General features: G+C 45.0%; 1 long non-coding RNA gene across 3 annotated transcripts in view; it reads left to right on the top strand.

The window, feature by feature from the left end:
* LOC137538533 (uncharacterized) overlaps positions 1–23559 on the top strand; it is an 834068-nt gene that overhangs the window by 623436 nt on the left and 187073 nt on the right. Inside the window, exon 6 of one of the 3 annotated variants that reach the window (XR_011024826.1) lies at positions 3947–4288. The exons of 1 other annotated variant lie outside the window; for it this stretch is intronic. This is a non-coding gene — a long non-coding RNA (uncharacterized lncRNA). Of the gene's footprint in view, positions 1–3946; positions 4289–23559 lie in introns of those variants that run through there. One more of the 3 variants, XR_011024819.1, reaches the window with a different exon arrangement.

Below are 23559 nucleotides of genomic sequence, written 5' to 3'. Positions count from 1 at the left end.
TCACTCTAAGCGTGACGCATGGGGACGCAAGAGCCAGAAAAAGCGAAGCTTCCGAGAGAAGCTATCGCTTTTTCTGCAAGGTAGAGGAATCAATCATGGGGCACCATGGCCCGATTGATTGATTCCTGGTCTAACAATCCGCGGCCGGGAGTGCACGTGCATGCGCGTGATCGGCCGCTGGAGTGCGCATGGCCTCCTGGACGTAGCTGCTGCGTCCAGGAGGCTGAAATGGTTAAGAAAGCAAACTTTTGTTTTTCGGCGACAAAATCTGTAACAGTGATGATCGTAATCTACAGTGCTCATTACAATTACGCAAAATGTTATGTCATTTTTCACAATTATGCGCATACGTAATTACGATTTGGACATTCAATTGATTTCACGAAATCCATGTGTAATTTTACAAATGTCTAGGCTAGGTTAATAGCAAAGCCCCACAAATGCTATCACCACAAAAATGCTACGTATGTGAAGAGGAATAGTGGGGGGGAAATCATTTTTTCAAAAAAAGACCATGTAGTTTTTGAGAAAATCAATGTTGAAAATGCAACGGAAAAATGGTTATGAAACTGTCATGTTTTTTTTAATTTTCAAAATTAGTTGTTTATTGTTTCCGTCTTATTCCCGCTATTCCCCTTAACAAACCTAGGAAGTTTGCAGATAGCATGTATTTATTTTGCTATTAAAGGGATGCTTAAGTCATCCCAAAAAAATGAGTTTTACTCACCTGGGGCTTTTACCAGCCCCCTGCAGCCATCCTGTGCCCTCGTAGTCTCGATCAGATGCCCCTGTCCTCCGCCGGCAGCCACTTGCATTTTCGGCGACAGGCCCGACAGGCCTGGGAACGCAGGTGATTCTTTGCATTCCTAGACGCAATAGCGCCCTCTATACTGCTATTGCGGCCAGGAATGCGAAGAATCACTCGCGTTCCCAGGTCTGTTGGGCCTGTCGCCAAAAATGGAAGTGGCTGCCGGGGGAGGACAGGGGCATCTGATCGAGACTACGAGGGCACAGGATGGTTGCAGGGGGCTGGTAGAAGCCCCAGGTGAGTAAAACTCATTTTTTGGGGGGATGACTTAAAGAGGAACTTCAGCCTAAACAAACATACTGTCATTATGTTACATTAGTTATGTTAATTAAAATAGATAGGTAATATCATCTCTTACCCACCCTGTTTTAAAAGAACTGGCAAATGTTTGATTTCATGATGGCATCCATCTTTTTGGTTGAAAGGAGGTGACAGGGAGCATGAGACACAGTTCCAACTGTCCTGTGTCCTGAGCACCTCTCCCAGTTGCTAGGCAACATGATTAACAACATAGGAAATCCCATCATGCTCTGCACAGCATCAGGGAAAAAAAGCCCGGGCTTTTTTTCTTTGATGGGTGGAGCTTAGCTAAAAATGCAGCTAAAAATGATGCTTTGCTAAGAAAAACAAAGTTCTGATGCTGTGAAACTGTTAAAGAAACACCAAGCCTTTTCAGTTCTGCTGAATAGATTTTTAGTCCGGAGGTTCACTTTAAGTGTCACTTTAAATTCGTAATGAAATGACACAAAATTCAACATTACATTTCCTGATTACTTTTGCAAACAAAATGAATTATTCTTTTTTCTGAAATCTTGCATTACGATTTTGTGTCGTAATTGCGAATTACGATGCAAAACTATGAATATGCGAAATTCATGCTCATCACGACTCTGTAAGGCTGGCTTCACATATGACATAACGTGAAAAAGTGGGGGTTTTGGTTCGTGCGTTTATGATTTGCTATTGCGTTTTTTACTGTGTTTTTGGTGCGTTTTTTACGCAGATACGTTTTTCATGTGTTTTGCGTATGTTTTAATATGTTTGTGGTTCGCTAATGGAAAACGCATATGCATTTTGTATGCGTTTTTTTTTATTTATGCAAATCACTAGTAAGACAACAGGAAGCAGAAACACATCACAGATCTTTACGCTTTAATTAAAAACGCATTAAAAAACGCATGAAAAATGCAATGCAAATGCGTTACCATAGACTTTCATTATGTGCGTTTTGGCAGCCAGCCTGCATATTATGCAACACTACCAGCGTTTGTGGAACACATACTGTACAAACGCAGTGAGTCGCAGCTTCTTCTGCGTCCCATAGACTAACATTGCTGTGTGAAATGCAGCATTTCCCGCTACGCTAACGTTTCTGCTATGTGCGCACCCAGCCTAAAGCAATACACATACTGTATATTGTCCAGACCTGGCCACCCCTGCAGTTCTAGATGGGGGAGCAAGCTGCAACCTTTAAGGTAGGAGGTGCAAATACACACGTAATACGGTATGTATCAGCAGTCTGACAGGTAAATACTGAAATGCACAAGTGACCTTAGGGCAACCCAATAAAATAGACATATGACCTCAAAACTTACCACCTGCAGATTCTCTAGTGTCCCATTTAGCCGCCACTCCTCTCCGAGATTTGACACATCCGCTTTAAAAATGGTGCTGTCTCCTGAAGAACTTTCATGTCAGCACTTCTTCTGTGCCTAATTCGGGGCGCGCAGGGAACAGGGGGAACACAAGAGCGAGCTTGGTGGGGCGGGGAATGGGCAGGAGTGGGAAAGACTAACACTGCAAGCCAGTCTATTCTTGCTAAAAATCTGACTTTCTCTGAGAGTCAGATTTTTCTACCAGTGATTACAGGAATCGGGAGGAGCGCACAGGACAACAGACAGCAAGCACACTGAGGAGTCCGTCAAAAAAGGGCAGCTGGAAATTTGGACGCCCAAAAAAAACTGATAGTTGAATATCGGTAAAGGTGATGATGATTATGTTATCCATCTTGGTGATTCTATGGGTTAGCTCTCTCCATGCTGCCCGATCTTGTACAATTTTTGCCAGTTGCCTTAAAGTGGATCCGAGATGAACTTTTACTCATTGCATAATTGTGTTCCTTTCCTATTGTTTATAGGCCATTCCTCAAGCCAAATACTTTTTTGTTTTGTTTTAATACTCTTATTCCCTATAAACTAAACAAGCCTCGCCCACGGGTTTTTAGAGAGCCAAGGCATTTTCAGACAGTAGCAAGGGCTCTTGGGAGCTCAGTCTGGGCAGGAGGAGGGGAACGTATTACTAGCCAGAGATTTCAGAGGCAGAAGGGAGGAGGAGGGGGATAAGGTTTTTTTCACAGGCTGAGTGCTCAAGATGCAGATAACCTTGCCTGTGTGTAATGTTTGCAAACAACATGGCTGCTGTCGTATCATAGGAAGAAATAATCATATTCTATTGAAGCTGTTTGCAGCTAGATTTGCTGTGTAAAATCTAAACTTTAGATAAGATATATAGACAAGTTACTTGTTAATTTTTCATCTTGGATCCGCTTTAAGTTCAATCCTGTATCAGCTTTGATGGTGTCAATCTAAAGCGTTCTCTGGTGGCCTTGTTGCCTTTTGCCACTGGTCAGTCCTAGCATTAGGTCTTTCTCTAAGGAAATTGATTGCATCATTTTCACCGAAATATGTGAATCTGAGTCTGGTGATCTTGCCTGCCAGTGACATGTCTGGTCTTATATGTTCCAATACTTCTTTGTACGTCATCCTTGCTGTCCATGGAATGTGAAGCAACCCTCGCCAGTACCACAATCTCAAAGGATTCGATTTTTCTTACATATACTTTTCTTAGGGTCCAACTTTCGCAGCCATATATGGTTATGGGGAAAACGATGGCATGGACCAGTCTACATTTGGTCGTAATGCTAATGTCTTTGCTTTTCCATACTTGGTTTATGCTTGCCATTGCGTTTCTGCCGAGGGTTATCCGGCGTTTTATTCCATGACTACAATCTCCATTTCGATTGATCTGAGAGCCAAGGAAGGTGAATTCTTAAACACACTCAATCTTTTCATTGTCAACTGCTATCTTGATATTTCCATTATCTACTGTTGTCATGATCTCAGTCTTTTTGATATTCAGGTGGAGGCCGAACTTTGCACTTTCATCTTTGATTCGATTCATCAGATGCTGCAGGCCATCCGCCATTTCTGAGAGAAGAGTTGTGTCATCGGCATAGCGAAGGTTATTGATGTTCCGTCCACCAATTTTCACGACAATTTATGTTTCCTTAAAGAGACTCTGTAACAAATTTTTCAGCCTTAGTTCTTCTAACCTATAAGTTCCTATGCCTGTTCTAATCTGCTCTGGCTTACTGCAGTCTTTCCTAACTGCACTGTCTCTGTAATAAATCAATGTATCTTTCCTCTGTCCTGTTTGTCGGGCTAAGGCTTGATTGTGTGGAATGTGCAGGGCTGCTTGTGATTGGTAGAAGCGATACACACCCTCTGCAGGCCCCCTGCACACTCTGAATGACTCACACACTATGCTTTGCTGAGCCTATTAGAAGCTGGTTAGTTTGTTTGTAAACACTGCCTAAAACTGTTAATTACAAGCCAGGATTGCAGCAGAGAGTGGCAGAAACAGCACAGAGGGGCACAGGAGAACATAATGAATAGAATGGTATGCTTTTTATTGTAAGAATATTATAGTACAGATTCTCTTTAAGATCCAAGTTTCTCATCGGTAAAGGTACAGATATTCTATTACAGTGAAAAAAGTAAAATATCAGTAATAAGTACCAATATTTTACTACAGCTAAACATATCCCTATTCTCACACTGAAGTTTGGTTAAGGTCAGCATCACTAGTGGGAGGTTTCAGTCACTGAACCCTCTCACTAGCGATGCTAAGCCTTCACTGAACCCTCCAAATAGCGATGCTAACCTTAACCAACCCCCCCCCCCCCCAACTAACCTTAACCACCTCACTCCCCACGGCAAACCTTAATGGGAGTCTGAAGCCTAAATCAAAATTAAAAACAGATACTCACCTGAGGAGAGGAAAGACACTGAGTGTTCCCATTCCTCCTATGGTCCCCACCTTCCAGTTCCCATTCCTCCTATGGTCCCCACCTTCCAGCGCTGGATCCCCCGTCAGCAGTCTCCGACCAATGGATCGGAGACTGCTCGCTTCTGCCCCTGCTGGAGGTTTCGACAATCTTCAGGAACCCGAGTGCTCCCAAAGATGGCCACACCATACTGCACATGCACAAGCGCGCATTCTCGCGCCACAAAGATATCTCCAACTGGGATACATTTCAGAATGTACATCAGGGTGTGGAACAATTTTTCAATGGGCAAACACTGACTAAATCATTTATAAATTAATATTGTAAAAAATAAGCAATTGTATTCAATTAAATTATTTTCACTACAGTTGCTCTTTATTGAGATCTCTGCTGAAGTCTCATCAATCTGAAGGTAGTGAAAGAAAAGCTTCTCCCCAATCAATTTCAGTGAACAAAGCAATTGTTAGTAAATTGGGTCATCGTGACATAATAGATACTGGACAAAGGTATCATATGTGAGTAGAATGATCAATAGGTTAGGATGGAAGAGAAGGTTAAGCCTGGGGAAAAGGGATGGTCATGGTTAGAAACCGGGAAAGGATCGTTGAGGTCAGGGCTATGGGAGTGGGAGGCTAACAGCAAGAAAGGGATTGGTACTAGGGTCAGGTTAGAGAGAGGCAGATGGTCAGGGTTAAACAAAGGCCAGAGCAGAGGTTAGGGCAAATCCACATACAGATTCCACCTTTTCATCTTTTGAGACTTTTGTTGACTTTGGGTGAAAATCTAGCATCAGCCCAGGTGTCTCATGGTGTCAGTGATGATGTTGTTAATGATTCACCAGCTTGGATCATTGAAAACTGACTCACTGTTATTAGACTATTTAATTCCCCGCAATGAGTTACCTTCCACTTCTCCTTCTCTGTCCCTTCTCTATAAAACGGGTGATTGGCAGTAGCTCAATAGCTTGTCTGCACACTGCAGATGGGTGACTGTTATTCTGGGAGTGCAGGTAAGTGACTGTTAGGAGGAACAGATAGGCGACTGTTAGGAGGTACAGGTAGTGACTGACTTTTAGTCTGGGAGTGCAGGTGGGTGACTGTTAGTGCGTCCAGGTGGGTGACTGTTAGTGCGTCCAGGTGGGTGACTGTTAGTACGTCCAGGTGGGTGACTGTTATTCTTGAAGTGTAGTGCAGGTAGTTGACTGCTGGGGGGTGCATATGAGTGACTGTTATTCTGGGAGTGTAGGTGGGTAACTGTTATTTTGTTAGTGCAGGTAGGTGACTATTAGTGGATACAGATGGGTGACTGTTATTCTGGTGGTGCAGGTAGGTGACTGTTATGGGATGCAGATGGGTGACTGTTATTCTGGGAGTGCAGGTAAGTGACTGTTAGGAGGTGCAGATAGGTGACTGTTAGGGCGTACAGGTAGTGACTGACTATTAGTCTGGGAGTGCAGGTGTGTGACTGTTAGGAGGTGCAGATAGGTGACTGTTAGGGAGTACAGGTAGTGACTGACTATTAGTCTGGGAGTGCAGGTGTGTGACTGTTAGTGCATCCAGGTGGGTGACTGTTATTCTTGAAGTGTAGTGCAGGTAGGACGACTGCTATGGAGTGCATATGAGTGACTTATTCTGGGAGTGCAGGTGGGTAACTGTTAGGGGGTGCAGATGGGTGGCTGTTATTTTGTAAGTGTAGGTAGGTGAGTATTAGTGAATACAGATGGGGGACTGTTATTCTGGTGGTGTAGGTAGGTGATTGTTATGGGATGCAGATGGGTGACAGTTATTCTGGGAGTGCAGGTAAGTGACTGTTAGGGGTCCTCATTATTCCCCTCCTCCTTTCCCTTACAAATCTAGGGTATACACACATTGGGGCCTCACCTAATCCAGGCAGGACACAGGAGGCAGCACCATGCTCTACACTCCGGACTCAGAGCCTCTCTGCAGGCATGTATGAGGTCACCATAGCTGAAGGGGAAGGGACACACACCTTGGGGGCCCCTACAGGCTCTGGGCCCTGGGGCAATTGCCCCCTTTGCCTCTATGGAAGCGCCAGCCCTGGTGACTAACTGACTTTTAGACTGGGAGTGCAGATGGGTGACTGTTATTCTTGTAGTGCAGTAAGGTGACTGCTAGAGGGCGCAGATGGGCAACTGTTAGTAAGGGGGCAGCACAGGTAGGTGCCTATTAGTCTGGGAGGGCAGGTAGGTGACTGTTAGAGGGTGCATATGAGTGACTGTTATTCTGGGAGTGCAGATGGATGACTGTTAGGGGGTCCAGGTGGGTGACTGCTCCTCTGGGAGTGCAGGTTGGTAAAGTTTTGTCTGAGGGTGCAGTGCAAGTAGGTAAGGGGGGGGGGAGCGCAGAGAGCAAATGGGTGTTAATCAGGAGTGCAGGTGGGTGACTGTTAATCATGTGGTTGGTCGCCCTTCTCCATGCTACTGAAAACTTGCTATCCTTGTGTATTGGGTCCAGTTTAAGGACGATGACCCAGAAATATGGTTCCCAGCCCTCTCCAAAGCTAAAAGAAAAAAAAATTGGGCTAGACGAGTTTCACTTGAGCTCTCCAAAAGTGAAATATCAAAGAATGGAACTGCCAGTTTAGAGAGGAGTCACCCTTTAAGTCGGTGAACTTAAAATGTCTTTTAAAATAATGGAAAAAGAAACCAATTCTGCTGCAGTTTCCTCTTTATGATGTAAATCTACAGAGATATTGGTGTGACCTTTTCCCTCCCTCCGCCTCTTCATTTGTCATTTTCACATAATTGAATCGATATATTTCCTGATCCCGCCACACGCTGAGGAAGGTCAGGGCCAGCCATGTGTGGACGTTAAAAATCATTATTTCACCAAAAGCCAGCCCGGCGCGTTTCACCAGTCAAATGAAATTCTATTAGGCTCCATTACGGCGCACAATTATACCGCGAGGCCGATCTAGCGGGAGGAAATGAAGTCATAAGACAGGAGCCCAGAGGTATATTACAATGGCTCTGCCATTTCCCCAGCTACAACGAGCTGATGGGAAGAAGGAAAGGATTTTATTCCTCCTCTATTCTGTCTTCTACGACCTTGTTACAAACTGCGCCCAGGCGAACTGCGTCCGACGTCTGATAGGACGGATAAGAGCCACGTCGTGTTCCAGAAAATGAGGAGGAAAGGCGAATATTGACACCACTTCAGCCAGATCACGCTCCGGTATCCTGCGGAGTTAACCCACCGAGGGCTGGACAGATTGCTGTGATACTGCACTGGGGTCTTAAGAGTGTCGAAAGAGCATCCAGACTGATTTACTAAAGGCATAATGAGTAGTAAGAAATGCAATTCTTAAACGCTGTGATAAGGGCCGCTACAATGGGGCCCCGTGGTAAAAGTAACCTCCGACACTCGCCCACCTAGTACAGTAATCACATGTGCCCCTAACGACCCCCCCCCCCTTACGGAGTCAGTGGTGACAGACACTCACCTCCTGCAAGTTCAAGGTGCTGGAAGTCTCCTCTGTCTTCTCTGTACTGTTGCTGTTCTGCACTTCCTGCTCCTCACAACAGGCACTAGAGCCCAAATGGAGGCGCAGGAATGCAGAGCAGCAACACTAAAGGAAGACAAAGGGACCTGCAACACCTGGAACTCGGAGGAGGTGAGTGTGTGCCTGTCATCACAGTCTCCATAACGTTGAGGGGGAGGGTAGTTTAGTGAGGTGGTGGCACACACTTAGGAGTCCCTATGGATGCTGGGGCCCTTGAGCAATTGCCCCCTTTGTCTATATGGTAGCGCCGTCCCTGGCTGTGGTGGTCCTATTTGTATGCATTAGTGCAAAGCCATGATAATCTGAAAAACAAATCATGTGTCTGAATGATAGGTTTCTGCTCTGTTGAGCTCATGTAGATGTTCTGAGCAGTCCATACGGCTGAGAGAGTACAGCTTCCAGGCAAACAATTTTAGCTCAATATCAGTTGTAGAAATTCACAACATGGAAACAACTTTTGGGCCAATTTTACACCTGGCCTTAGCGTTGTGGCGTGATGCTCCGCCCCCATTGCATTACACACCAAAAATTACATTCATGTGACCCTGCGCAGAGTGTGCCGACAGGGTCCTATGCATAGCACCGCCCCCGCACACCCATCGCCGTCCTTCGCCCAGTGGCGTACTTTCTGCTTGACAGGAAGGACGTCACTGGGATTCCGGATTTACCGTCGTATTTGCGTCGTTCACCGCATCCACGCCGCACGCCACGCCGGTGTCGACAAATGTAAAATATCTGCATCGTCCATTGACTTCCATGCTTTCCGCCTCCGCTGCTTCACCGTGGAAGTCTGACGGTTAATCGCTGTTCACTTTGAGGCATGCTGGCCCCATAGACTTACCCTGCTGTTGCGTTACCCTGAACGCAGAATACAGTGGCTTGCAAAAGTATTCGGCCCCCTTGAAGTTTTCCACATTTTGTCACATTACTGCCACAAACATAAATCAATTTTATTGGAATTCCGTGTGAAAGACCAATACAAAGTGGTGTACACGTGCAGTGGCGTAGCTAAGGAGCTGTGGTCCCCGATGCAAGTTTTACATTGGGGCCCCCCAAGCACTCTATACATAACAAATGATACAGAGCACCAAAACCTGCCAATGTCAACTACAGTGTCAGAGGTGCAAGAAGGAGATGGGGAGCAGTTATTGATTAATACTATTTAAAGCATCTACAGAAGTTATTATTATGAGCAGAGGACCAATAGAGAGCTAATACTGTAGTTGAGGGAAGGCCCCTTGGGGCCCCTCTGGCCCAAGGGCCCCGATGCGGTCGCTACCTCTGCAACCCCTATTGCTACGCCCCTGTACACGTGAAAAGTGGAACAAAAATCATACATGATTCCAAACATTTTTTACAAATGAATAACAGCAAAGTGGGGTGTGCGTAATTATTCAGCCCCCTAAATTAATACTTTGTAGAACCACCTTTTGCTGCAATTACAGCTGCCAGTCTTTTAGGGTATGTCTCTACCAGCTTTGCACATCTAGAGACTGGAATTCTAGCCCATTCTTCTTTGCAAAACAGCTCCAGCTCAGTCAGATTAGATGGACAGCATTTGTGAACAGCAGTTTTCAGATCTTGCCACAGATTCTCGATTGGATTTAGATCTGGACTTTGACTGGGCCATTCTAACACATGGATATGTTTTGTTTTAAACTATTCCATTGTTGCCCTTGCTTTATGTTTAGGGTCATTGTCCTGCTGGAAGGTGAATCTCAGCCCCAGTCTCAAGTCTTTTGCAGTCTCCAAGAGGTTTTCTTCCAAGATTGCTCTGTATTTGGCTCCATCCATCTTCCCATCAACTCGGACCAGCTTCCCTGTCCCTGCTGAAGAGAAGCACTCCCAGAGCATGATGCTGCCACCACCATATTTGACAGTGGGGATGGTGTGTTCAGAGTGATGTGCAGTGTTAGTTTTCCGGCACACATAGCGTTATTCATTTTGGCCAAAACTTCCATTTTGGTCTCATCTGACCAGAGCACCTTCTTCCACATGTTTGCTGTGTCCCCCACATGGCTTGTGGAAAACTGCAAATGGGACTTCTTATGCGTTTCTGTTAACAATGGCTTTCTTCTCGCCACTCTTCCATAAAGGCCAACTTTGTGCAGTGCACGACTAATAGTTGTCCTATAGACAGATTCCCCCACCTGAGCTGTAGATCTCTGCAGCTCGTCCAGAGTCACCATGGGCCTCTTGACTGCATTTCTGATCAGCGCTCTCCTTGTTCGGCCTGTGAGTTTAGGTGGACGGCCTTCTCTTGGTAGGTTTACAGTTGTGCCATACTCCTTCCATTTCTGAATGATCACTTGAACAGTGCTCCGTGGGATGTTCAAGGCTTTGGAAATCTTTTTGTAGCCTAAGCCTGCTTTAAATGTCTCAATAACTTTATCCCTGATCTGTCTGGTGTGTTCTTTGGACTTCATGGTGTTGTTGCTCCCAATATTCTCTTAGACAACCTCTGAGGCCGTCACAGAGCAGCTGTATTTGTACTGACATTAGATTACACTCTATTTAGTCATTAGCACTCATCAGGCAATGTCTATGGGCAACTGACTGCACTCAGACCAAAGGGGGCTGAATAATTATGCACACCCTACTTAGCAGTTATTTATTTGTAAAAAAATGTTTGGAATCATGTATGATTTTCGATCCACTTCTCACGTGTACACCACTTTGTATTGGTCTTTCACATGGAATTCCAATAAAATTGATTCATGTTTGTGGCAGTAATGTGACAAAATGTGGAAAACTTCAAGGGGGCCGAATACTTTTGCAACCCACTGTAGGTAATGCAATAAAGCCAGTCTAGTATAAAAGGAGCCTTACAAAAAAAAACAAAGGGCCCTTCTCTACTAAGAAACGCAATACCAAATGCACTTCACATTTGTTTGTTTTCCCCTGCTGCCATTCTGCCACAGTCTGGGATATACATGGGTCGGCACCACCAAACTGTATTAAAGCTCTTTTAATCAGTCATAGGACAGCACTGCTGTCCTATGACCGATTAAAAGAGCTTTAATACAGTTTGGTGGTGCCGACCCATTCATTTCTCTGGCTTCACTGGTCCCAAGAGACACTGGGACAGGGGTATGGCACACCACCTCGTGCATTGATGCTCCTCACTTCACTTGTTACTATTCTGCCAGTCTGTTAGGGGTGCAGATTGTGTTGCGTTTCTGATTTGCGACTGGGAGAAAGGAAACGAGAAGGAAAATATTTTAAATTGCCAAATCGCAGAAAAATCGCATAGCGATGTGATCGCTATGCAATTTTTCTGTGTTCCGATACAAAATATAGCAGCTCGAGCATGGAAAATGCAGCGGGCCCAATGATTACGATAGGGGAATAAATGGAGCTGAAAAAGTATCACACAAATGGATAGGATCGCCATGGATTCCATTCGTTTTCGGGGTACCTAGGTTTCTGCAATCTGCATATGATCAGCTTCGGATCACAAAACTGATCATGGATAGGGCCCTGGATTGCTAAAGGATTTGTGACTCTTGGATCTATTCCTATAGCAACTTTTAGTGACACTGGAATTTGACTGTAGCCAGGGCCGGATTTAGGCCAAGGCCGCCTAGGCCATGGCCTAGGGCACCACAAGAGGAAGGGCACCAAAGCAGCAGGCTAAACTGATGTACAGCATTCGCAAGCTTGCAAATGCTGCAAAGCAGGGAGATCAGGCGAGCGCCTGAACGCGGTACTCTGCTGCTAGCTGCCTGTGCAGGAGCCACCTTGCTCTCTGGGCTTGTTTGCATTGTGGCCAGTGGCTATGGACTTGGGCAGCATTGGAGTCGGAAAGGAGGAGGAAGCTTTTGCAATGGAGACGAGCGGAGAAATGAGTGACACAGATGGCTGCTGTGGTGTGAAGGTGAGATGACTACCTATACTGAAAGGGCGGAATTAAGAGAATCATCTGGCTATCTATACTTGAGGGAAAGGGGGAGGAATCATCTGGCTACGTACATTAGAGGGAAGGGGTCATCTGGCTACCTATACTGGGGGGGAGGGATCATTAGGCTACCTATAATAGAGGGAAGTGGGGAGGGGTCATCTCGCTACCTATACTGAAGGGGGGCGGCAGGTGACAGTGGCCTAGGGTGGTAAAGAGTACAAATCCGGCCCTGACTGTAGCGTGACATAACTCTGCAGGGGATTCATTCGTTTGTGGAGGTACTACGGTATTAAAGCAATCCTGAAGGGAATTTACAAAGAAAAGTTAGTTACTTCCCTCAGTAGTTACAGACTACCCAGCAAGCTCATGGTGAGCCAGAACTCCTAGGGATGTGTAAGGGGCTGAAAAGGACCAAAAAAGAACTCTTACTAAAAATGTTATGCAAAACGAAAAATTCCCTTCCTAAAATAGAAGGTATTTGCGATTACTGTACTTTTTGGACTGTAAGACTCACTTTTTCTCCCCCAAAAGTGTGTGTGGGGGGGGGGGGGGGGAGTCACTGCGTCTTATAGTCCAAATGCAGGGAGTTCCTTACTTGTGAACGCCTGCCAATACCAACCTCAAACCCGATGCAATGTCGAGGACTCCCAGTACTGTGCCCATGCAGAGGAGGACACAGGGAGGCACAAAGAGGACACGGGGGACACAAATGGACCTAGAGGAGGACACAAGGATGACACTGGAGGACACATAGGGGTACTGGAGGATACAGGGAGACACAAGAGGTATAAGGGGGCATGAGGTACAAAGGGGGCATAATCCACAAGATGCCCCCTCACCATGGATGCACCATGTTTAGTATATATTTTTTTCCCCCTGATTTTTGTCCTCTAAACCTAGGTGTGTCTTATGGTCAGGAGCATCTTGTAGTCCGAAAAATACGGTACTTACTAGTTGAAGTGAGCATATGATGTCTCCCACAATGCATCACTGCAGTATATACAAATCAATCTTTGTTGTCCCTGAAAGCTAAACACACCTCCAGAACCGCTGGAATGCAATGATGTGTCAGCTTGTTAATATTGCAGAGCCACGATAAGACGGAGACAGTGAAACATACTTTGTAATAACTGTATGCAATGCAACATGCAGATAATGTGTGGGTGGCACCACTTTTACATTCTGTTGCCTTTTTGATTTGCGTTCTTGCTTTTACAGGGAACGCAAAGCAACGCCAACTGTTAACGTAGCCTAATGGTGGCCACACACACATTACAACTTTAAAAAAAAAAAATGTTTGATTCCTCATTTATTTTAATCAACAACACTACATTTATTACATTGAAGAAATACATGTTATCTAATATGTCACTAATAGTGCCCATACATGGTACAATTTTTTATTTTATTTTTTCGATTAGATCATTTCATTTATTCCAGTGGAATATAAAGATTTTTCCAACATGTCCGATTGGATTTTTATTAAAAAAAACGGGATAATCGTTCATTTTTCTTGATCGAAAAAAGATTATTTTCAACTTTCATTCAATTCGATCGTTTTGGATGAATAAACAGGAAAATCTAAAGTTTTTATTGTATCGTGTATGGGCACAAATAAAGTTTCTTTATTCTTGAATGTAAACTTAAAATTAGGTTGAATGACTTTCATACAACCCACCGCACACCATTTCATTTTTGACCAAATTGATCTGATTTTTCCAACCTTTCCGATTGATTTCAACAATTTTAGTAAAAAAAAAAAAATTCTCTAAATTTTTTCACACAATCGATCATTTTAGTAGAATTGGGGTAAAATCGAACACAAAAATTGTACCATTTGTGGCCACCATTACAGAGATATATTTTAGTAGATGAATGCTATCGGTTGCTTTTTTTTTTATTGTTTCTTCCAAACTTGATAAAACTCCGACCTGAGTCCAGACAGCGCCAGGTCAGACGGCGGGCTCACGTCTTGTGGCGATAGAGAGAATGCTGTCAATCTGAGCCTCTCCCAATGCGCTGACCCATCTTTCTCTCTCGCTGCCTTTTGATTTTTTTGATTTTATTGTATTTTTTTGATTTTTTTTTTAGGATGACTTTTTCCGTAACAACAGCATGTCACTTATGAGGCGTACATCTCCCCTCCGCACTCGTGCCTCGATTTCACAACACAAATGGCGCCCACTTGGGAAACGAGTTCCCATTAAGCTCTGTGTTCAGCGGAATAACACGGCCGCGCTCTCCTACACTTAAGATTAAACGTGCTTGGACTGCGGCGCTTCCGCCCAGGGTTCCTTATCGATTGCTCTGTTCAGACTCTTTTCTGGGAGTTAGGAGAAAGAGAGAGGGAAGAAAGAAAAAAACTCTGGAGTTGTGAGTGAAGTTTCAGGGACTCGACGCACTAGAGTGGCGCAGCAGCTTAACATTTCCTGCACGTCCCTTCATTGTCTCCAAACCAACGCGGTGCAATTAATCTACCACACCTAACAGGATTCAAGCCGCTCACTTTTAATGAGATCCCAGAGGATCCTTATTAAGTGTCAGCGCTGGGGAAGCTGGGCAGGTTTCACTCTCCACCAATCAGAGGACGGCCCTAGTTCAGCTTATGTCGCTGCTGACAGCTGTAGTTTTTTTTTTTTCTTTTTGTTTAAATTTTTATAGAAGCAATGTAAATATGTGTGCAAGGCAAGAAGGGCAACACAGAAGAGGATCTATTATATTTCTAACAGCTACACATTTATAATGTTGTCTACCATCGCCAACTTTTATACAGTGGGGAATTTTCATGAATGTAGAATGCCAGAATCACATAAGACCATGGACCATACACTCCCCACCCATACCCTGTCCTCATTTATAAAACACCTTTTTAATTATAACCAAACAGATACTCACCTCAGGAGAGGGAAGGCTCTGAGTCCTATAGAACGTTCCCGTTCCGCTCACCGTCCCCGCCTTCCAGTGATGTCACCCCCATTCAAATCCCCAGCCGTGGGAGGCTTTGGAAGTCTTTGGGAGCCCCGAATGCCCCCCGAAGACAAGAGGCACCATCCTGCACATGCGCAATAATGTGTGCACTATACCGAGTGGCCCATCTTCAGGAGCACTTGGGTTCTCCTGAAAACCTCTGAAGCCTCCCGCAGTGGCAGAGAGCAGTCTCTAACCCATAGGCATACCTCCCAAGAGAGGTATTGAGATGAGAAAGAGGGGCACTTAAGCCACACCCCTGATCACGCCCCTGTCACACCCCTAGTCACACATACCATAAAGATTTCATAAGAAAAATATGTTGGATTATAATTCAAACCACACTGGTCCTTTCTATCCTAATTCATTTTCCTTCATATTAACATTTTAAAATTAGTAATATTAGTAGTAATATGACAATTTAAAGGATGGGAATAAAGTTTAGAATCAAACAGATTTTTTAGTAGAGAAATATATATATTTACATAGAAAGAGGGACAAATGAGGAGGACAGAGGGACAAGGCTCCCAAAGTGGGACTGTCACTCCAAAAGAGTGACAGTTGGGAGCTATGCATAGGTCAGAGATTGCTAATGGGGGGACCAGGGCTGGAACGTGGGCACCGAAAAAGGAATGGGAAGGCTCTATAGGACCCAGAACCTTCCCTTTCCATAGGTGAGTATTTGGTTTTTTGTGTGTTTTTTTTTTTTTATTTTTAATTTAGCCTCAGACTCCCTCCCATAATTACAAATGATTATACAAACCCAATTGAATTAACAATTTGTAATTACGTATAGGGACAATTAACAAAATGTATGCTAAATTTCACTTAATGGTAATTAGCTGATTAGGAGGATCATCACTGATCCCTTTACTGCACATTTATTGGTCTGAGGAAGCGGGCCAGAACCTGTGAAACGTGTCTTATGCAGGGCTGGTTTTAGGCTTTGTGCTACCTGAGGCAAACTTGTGAGGATGCCCCCCCATTTGGGATGATCACAAAGCACCCGACAATTTACTCTGCTTCATTAACTACTTTGGCCTCCTGGACGTACTAGCTACGCCCAGGAGGCCATGTGCGCGTCCGCGCGCTCCCGCGGCCGATCGCGTGCACGCGCGCTCCCGGCCGCGGTTCGTTAGCCTGGCAATCAGTGAATCGGGCTATGGTGCCCGATCATTGATTCCTCTCCCCCGCTGAAAAAGCGACAGCTTCTCTCGGAAGCTGCGCTTTTTCTGGCTGTAACGTCCCCCATACGTCGCTCTAAGCGTATGTTACGCTTAAGGGGCCCATACACTCAGCCGATTTTCTGGCCGACCGATCGATCCCGATCGATCGATCGATTGATCGTTTGCAAATCGGTTGACCAATCGACCGATCGATGGCCGATTTCGATCGATTTCGATGGATTTCCATCGAACTAGCAGGGTGGAAAATTTAGGTCGATCTGATGAGATTGCTTATCAGTTTGCATTGGCCTTAATGGAAATCTGATGGCAAAAAAATGCCATCAGATCGAATTTCAATAGATTTCAAACTGAAATCTATTGGAATTCTATCCTGGTAAAAAATGTTCTAAAAACGCATCAGATAGATCATCAGATGCATTTCTTATCTATCTGCTGCCAATCTGACGAGTGTATGGGCACCTTTAGAGTGACGTCATGTAAACAAACTCATGGCCGCCATCTTGTGGCCAAAAAGTAAAACTACAACTAAAAGTGAAAAAAATAAAACTCAAGACACATTTACATTATAAAACTATGGCTTACATCCTACCCTCCCAAAAATACCCAAATAAAATGTTTAATACAAAAAACAAAACAAAAAAACATTACAATAAAAAAAAAAACATGTAAATATTTACCTAAGGGTCCAAACTTTTTAAATATCAATGTAAAGATGAAATATTTCTATTTTTTATTTTATTTTAAACTTGTAAATAGTGATAGATGCAAAACGGAAAAAATGAACCTTTATTTCCAAATAAAATATTGTTGCCATACATTGTGATAGGGACATAATTTTAACGGTGTAATAACCGGGACATATGGACAAATACAATACATGAGTTTTAATTATGGAGGCATGTATTATTTTAAAACTATAATGGCTGAAAACTGAGAAATAATGATTTTTTTCCGTTTTTTTTCTTATTCTTCCTGTTAAAATGCATTTACAGTAAAGTGGCTCTTAGCAAAATGTACCCCCCAAAGAAAGCCTAATTGATAGTGGAAAAAACAAGATATAGATCAGTTCATTGTGATAAGTAGTGATAAAGGTATAGGCTAATGAATGGGAGGTGAAAATTGCTCGGATGCATAAAGTGAAAATGACTGAAGGCTGAAGTGCTTAATGTTCTCACATGACTTGCTGCAGCTCAACACAATAGCACACTGGCTGGCTGTGAGTCTGTGGCGAACAAACTGCTCACCTTCATCCACTCCATTCCTCCTCAGGAAGGTTCACACAGTACAAGAATGCTGCCCCTGAAACCTCTGCGCCTGATGCAAATGTTTCACCTTGCTTCATGACAGAACCGGCCCTGGTCTTATGTGCATGAATAAATACTTTTTCCAATAAAAATTGATTTGTCCGATAAGACTCTCTTGCCTAAAACTATAGTTTGCATAGGGAATAATTTAAAGAGTATCTGTAACTTTAAAAAAGTGCCCCTGGAGGGTACTTAGCTCAGGAGTGGGAAGCCTCTGGATCCTATTGAGGCTTCCCCCGTCCTGCTCCCACAGTGGTCTTGTTTGGCCGCTCCGAACAGCGGGGATGTAAATATCTTCCTTCCAGGCTCCAGCGCAGGCGCAGTAACTGCTCTCAGCTCGGAATCAGGTGGAAATAGCTGATCCCAGTCGGATCTGCTCTACTGCACAGGCACAAGTCGGACCTGACTGGGATCGGCTATTTCCACCTGATTCCAAGCCGAGAACCGCTACTGCACTGGAGCCGGGGAAGGTAAATATTTCAGGCGCTAATGCACCTGTGCTACATTTTGTCGGCTGTGGCTTACGAGGGGCACAGTGAGACCACCGTTGGACAGAGGAGGACAGGGGAAGCCTTCGTTAGGATCCAGAGGCTTTCTCCTACCAAGTACACCCAGGGGCACTTTTTAAAGTTACAGAGTCTCTTTAAAGGAAACCAGCGATCGAGGTTTAGTCAGAATTGACACTTACCCAGGGCTTCCTCCCGCCCCATAAACACGCGTGAGTCCCACGCCGCCCCTCAGTGGTCTGCCATTCAGCAGGGATCAGCCCCGGTAACTTGCTCAGTGACGTCTGTCTGGGTCTACTGCTCATGTGCAGTAGGTCCGCTTATGCGCAGAAGTCCCAGACTGGACGCGTCCAAGCGAGACCTTTAATCCTCTCTCTACCGATGCCTAACCCTTAACCCCCTGGTAATACCTAACTCTCAACACCCCCCCCCCCCCCGGTTGTGCCCAACTCTTAACCACCCTCCTAATAAAATAGTGGCTGTCGAGGCTTCCCACTATGCAAATTGCGGCTTTATTGTGAGGAGTCTGGAGACCCAAATTTCTGCCCAATGACTCTTTTATAGTGGCTGCCCGTGGTGGTACCCTTCTTTCCGAGTTGCTTTCGGCACCCTTTTTACCATTTCCGCATGGGTGCATATAGTATATGCATCCCAAACACAGCCTAATTTTACTTGTTTGTGGCTATTGTCTGGAGTCTCTTCACGTAAATTAACTTCCTGTCTCTTTTAGCTGCGCTATTCCTTTTTAACTCCAGATTTTAATTTCCATACTTTTAATTCACGGTAGATGTGATCTAATTCAAGGGAAATCACTTCATTAATTAAGAGGGTCCTTAGATGCCGGGGCGCACGGAGGAGCGGAACTTTGTGCCACAGAAGGTCATACCTCATGCGCAGTCAGCTGCGCTCCGGCCCCTGGGGACCGGCCAATCAATGCCTGTGACTTCAGCCCGCTCCGTGAATCTATTAAACTTCCTGCCTGAGAATTAAACGGTCTCCGGGTGGCTCAGATAGAAATTAGCCGTGAATTACAGAGTTGTTTTGGCCGAGCGCCAAGCCGCAGAATTAATAGGACACCGGCGCCTCCTGAGTGTTAAATCCCATTTGTGGTGGAATCTGTATAATAGGTTCTTAGGCGCACCGCCGTGCTGACCCGTGCACCCCTCTTCATATAAAAATCCCCAAATCAAAAATTAGCCTGACAGAGGAGAGAAAAGAGCCTGGTAATTATATCGTCTCCAGCGTGCCTTTCTGCGGTCCGCTGCCGTGCCGTACAGACATACTATGAGGTTTAGCATGTTAAGGAACGAGAAGAGGTGGGCATAGGAGTAATAAGAGCCAATCAAAATGAATCATACACAGACTTGACCACAGCAAACTGAATTCTGGTTGGCCACCAAATAATAACTTATTCTTCAGTTCCTTGTAAGAAACTCAGGATTTCCTCTTTGCTGTAAAAGATTACAGCATAAGATCTACTACCACACACGAAAAAAAAAACAATTAAAACAGCTCTTTGTTCTTGAGTGGAAAGCTTCTTGCTTCAGTGGGCAGCTTCTGGCTGCATCCGAAGAGTTGATAATAACATTATCTTTTGATAACATTCCTTTGTCAGATACATTTAGTAAACATTAGCAAACTGCCGGAGCTGAGCTGCACTGAGCTGAGAAGCAGAAGGAGCAGAGAAGTGATCACTATATATATTTCAATACATAAATACAGCAGCTCTGCAATAAAATGCAATGGTAGCTTTCAGAGCAGATAAACTGTACTTTGAAAATGTGTTGTGCAGACAGCCAATATTAGCACAAAATCAAATATGATAACTTTATGGATAATAAAAAGTAGGAAAACACGTGTATTGAATGTTATGCCACTTCAAGCTGAACGTTCATAAGCCTGTGGGGTTTTCCAATGGTGTTTAGATTGACATTCCACATTTATTGAAAGTAAACGTATAATAATGTTGCTGCACAAAACATTCTGAAATTGAATGTGGTTTGCAGGCAGCTACAAATGTCAAAAATTGGCGTACTTGACTGCCCAGTAACTCCCTTCTTCCTGCATGTGGTACGCGCTGCACAGGGCATCAAGCAATAGAACTCTTTCTACACACCTAGAATAATCAGCAAACACTGACATACCCATCTGGCATGCTGCTATTAGGAACTCTATGAAATGGCTGTGATCATCTCTGCATTCAAAGTTACTGAAGGATAAGGAATATTTTATAGTGGTGGACCCGCTTGTCTATTGGTCACAGCTGTAGGTGTGGGGATATTAGGCCTGACACTATAAGGCAAGGTGGACACATAACATAACATGAAAGGCTGCGTTTTATGTCAAGTTTCATTTTATATTTTGGGCGTTTTTTGTGCGTTTTTACTATGTTTTTGGTGTGTTTGCTTTAGCATTTTTTTCCGCAGATGCGTTTTGCGTTCGTTTTAATACGTTTGGAGTTCGCATATACAAAACACATATGCATTTTGTATGGGTTTTTTCATGCGTTTTTCTTTTGCGTTTTATGCAAATCACTAGGAAGTCAACAGGAAGCGGAAATGCATCATAAAACTATTTTTTCCCCAAAAACGCATGGAAAACGCATACCATTGCGTTTCCATTGACTTTCATTATGTTTGCTTTTGCTGCGTTTTTGAAGTTTATGCAACAAAACCGGCATTATTTAAAACACATACATAACAAACGCATATGTGTTTTTCCCTGCGGCCCATAGACTTCCATTAGCGGCAAAAATGCAGCGTTGTCCGCAATGTTAGCGTTTCTGCTATGTGCGCACCTAGCCTCAAGATTTTCATGTCAGAAAACGATACTGATTCACAAACGTTGCCGTTTCGTTTTTAAAATTCTCTTGAACATGATTAGGAATTTGCAGTCAAAAATGTACTGTAAGAATACAAGCCCACTGCGCAGACGCAACTACTGCGCAACCGCGAGGCATCTGCACCTGCGCAGTAGCGAGGGCCCACCTTAGCCCAAGCGGAGAACTGGTAGTGCACAAGCGGATCACCGGGGGTCCCAGCGCTGGAGCCCCTCTGCTGAGGAGGGAGGGGCAAGCTTCTTTAGGATCCAGAGGCTCCTCCCTTCTGTGTAAGTACCTCCGGGGGCACTTTTTTCTTACAGGCAGGGCCGTGCAGAGGGTCCTTAAGTGGGGGGTGCTCAAATTTAAAAAAGGGGCCTGGAAATGCCTTCCCCCCCGCATGCCTCCCCCCTCCTCCTTTCTGGCTAGGGGGGTATTGACTGTCATGCTGCTGAATGCAGATGATGGGTGCCATGTGGGTTCTGGGTGTAAGTGCTGAGAGTCATGTGGGTTCTGGCTATGATTGGGTATCGAGTGTCATGCGGGTGTTGATTGCAAATACGTAGTGCCATGTAAGATCTGGGTGCATGTACTCTGTCATGTGGGCGTTGGGTACAGGTACTGAATGTGACATGGGTGCGAAAACTTGGCGCCATGCCTGTACTGGGGTGCTGGCTATGGGTGGGCTTTGGCCATCACATGGGTTTCGAATGCAGGTACTTTGTGTGCGGGTACGGGTTAAGTGGGTGCTTGGTGTAGATAGTGGGGGCCATGTGGAAGCTGTGTGCAGGTGTGAGTACTGGGTGCAATTTTAGGCCTGGGTGCAGATACTTGGTGTCATGTGAGTGTGAGTACTGGGTGCCAGCTATGAGGGAAAGGGGTGGCTGATGGGAAAAGTAGAGATTAGTGTGGGTGCTGCAGGAAGGGGCAGGGCCGTGCAGAGGATCCTCAAGGGTGTGGTGCTCAAATTTGAAATCGATAAATCGTGCTAAATTGTGTATGTAATACCCCCTCTCCAGAAAGCATAAGGCAGTCTTAACCACGCACGCACACGCACACACACACACACACACACACACACCTTTATAGCAGTATCAGGCAGACTTTTTGTCTCCTTCGAACCAACTCTTTTAGTGCTACCACCCTCACATCAGCAGTGATAGGTGCCCACTGTTAGTGGGTTAGAGTGGGCACAGTGGAGCCCACAGTGAAGGCACAGACTCACCTTTCATTACTGGGACCTCTGTCCCTCTTGATCAGCACCCAAGCCTCTTTTCAGGCAATGAAGTGGTTACCAATATGCAGTGGTTGCTAAGCAATAATAGATGCAAAACTGCAGTAAGTGCCAAGGTGCAGTGGGTGCACAGATGCAGTAGATGGTAAGACGCAAAGGTTCACTTTGTGCTAAGTTGCATGTTGTGTTTATTTGCAGTAGGTGCTATGCAGTATTGGGTGCTGAATGAGTAGCAGATGGTGATTTACAATAGTGGGTGCCATGTGAGTGCTGGGTACAGGCCAAGCGTGGGTACTGGGTGCATGTAGGAGCCATGAGCAGGACATGTGTGAGTAGGGAGTGCCATGTGTGGTTTGGGTGTGTGCCATGACACAGTACTGAGTCTCATATGGGTTCGGACCAAGGATGGGTACTGGGTGCTATTTGGGTGCTGGCCATGGACGGGTACTAGGTGCATATAATGGCTTTGGAACTTGGTGACGTGTGAGTACTGTGCCATGTGGGTGTTGATTATGGGGTATGTGGGTCTTAGGTGCAAATAGTGAGTACCAATTGGGTACTGGGAGTGAGTACATGGTGACATATGGGTGATGGGTACTGGCTAGTGGGATATTTGTTGTCATGTGGGTGCTAAAGGCAGATGCTGGGTGCCATGTGGGTTCTGGGTGCTGGCACAGGGTGTCATGTGGATTCTGGCTGTATGGATGTGTATCAACCATCATGTAGGTATTGATTGCAGGTACTTAATCCCTTGTGAGTTCTGGGTGCAAGTACTGGATGTCATATTGTGAGTGCTTGGAGTTTGTGCTGGGCACTAAGTGGAGGCTTAGTGCAACAGGAGCTACTGCAGATGAAACATGTGGGTGTTGGGTGCAGGTACTGGGTATCACATAGGTGCAAATACTTGGTGCCATGCCTGCAATGGGTGCTAGCTATGAGTGGGCATTGTGTGTCATGTGTGTTCTGAGTGCCGGTACGTTGGGTGCTAGTATTAATTATGTGAGTGAAGATAGTGAGTGCCATGTGAAGGCGGTGTGCAGGTATGAGTAGTGAGTGCCATGTTGGGGCTGGGTGCAAGTAATGTGCCATGTAAGTGTGAGTACTGGGTGCCAACTATAGGGTGAAGGGGTGCAGGTATTGGGTGTTGTGTGGCTGTTTGATGCAAGTACTAAGTGCCATATTGAGGCCGGATGTGAGTATTGGGTGCAGGGTGCTTGCTATAGGTGGGGGTTACTGGTTGAGTGTA

Source organism: Hyperolius riggenbachi, chromosome 11 (genome assembly GCF_040937935.1).
Source record: "Hyperolius riggenbachi isolate aHypRig1 chromosome 11, aHypRig1.pri, whole genome shotgun sequence".
Taxonomy (NCBI): Eukaryota; Metazoa; Chordata; class Amphibia; order Anura; family Hyperoliidae; genus Hyperolius; species Hyperolius riggenbachi.
The sequence above is the reverse complement of the archived record's forward strand: the minus strand, read 5'-3'. Positions and strand labels throughout refer to the sequence as shown.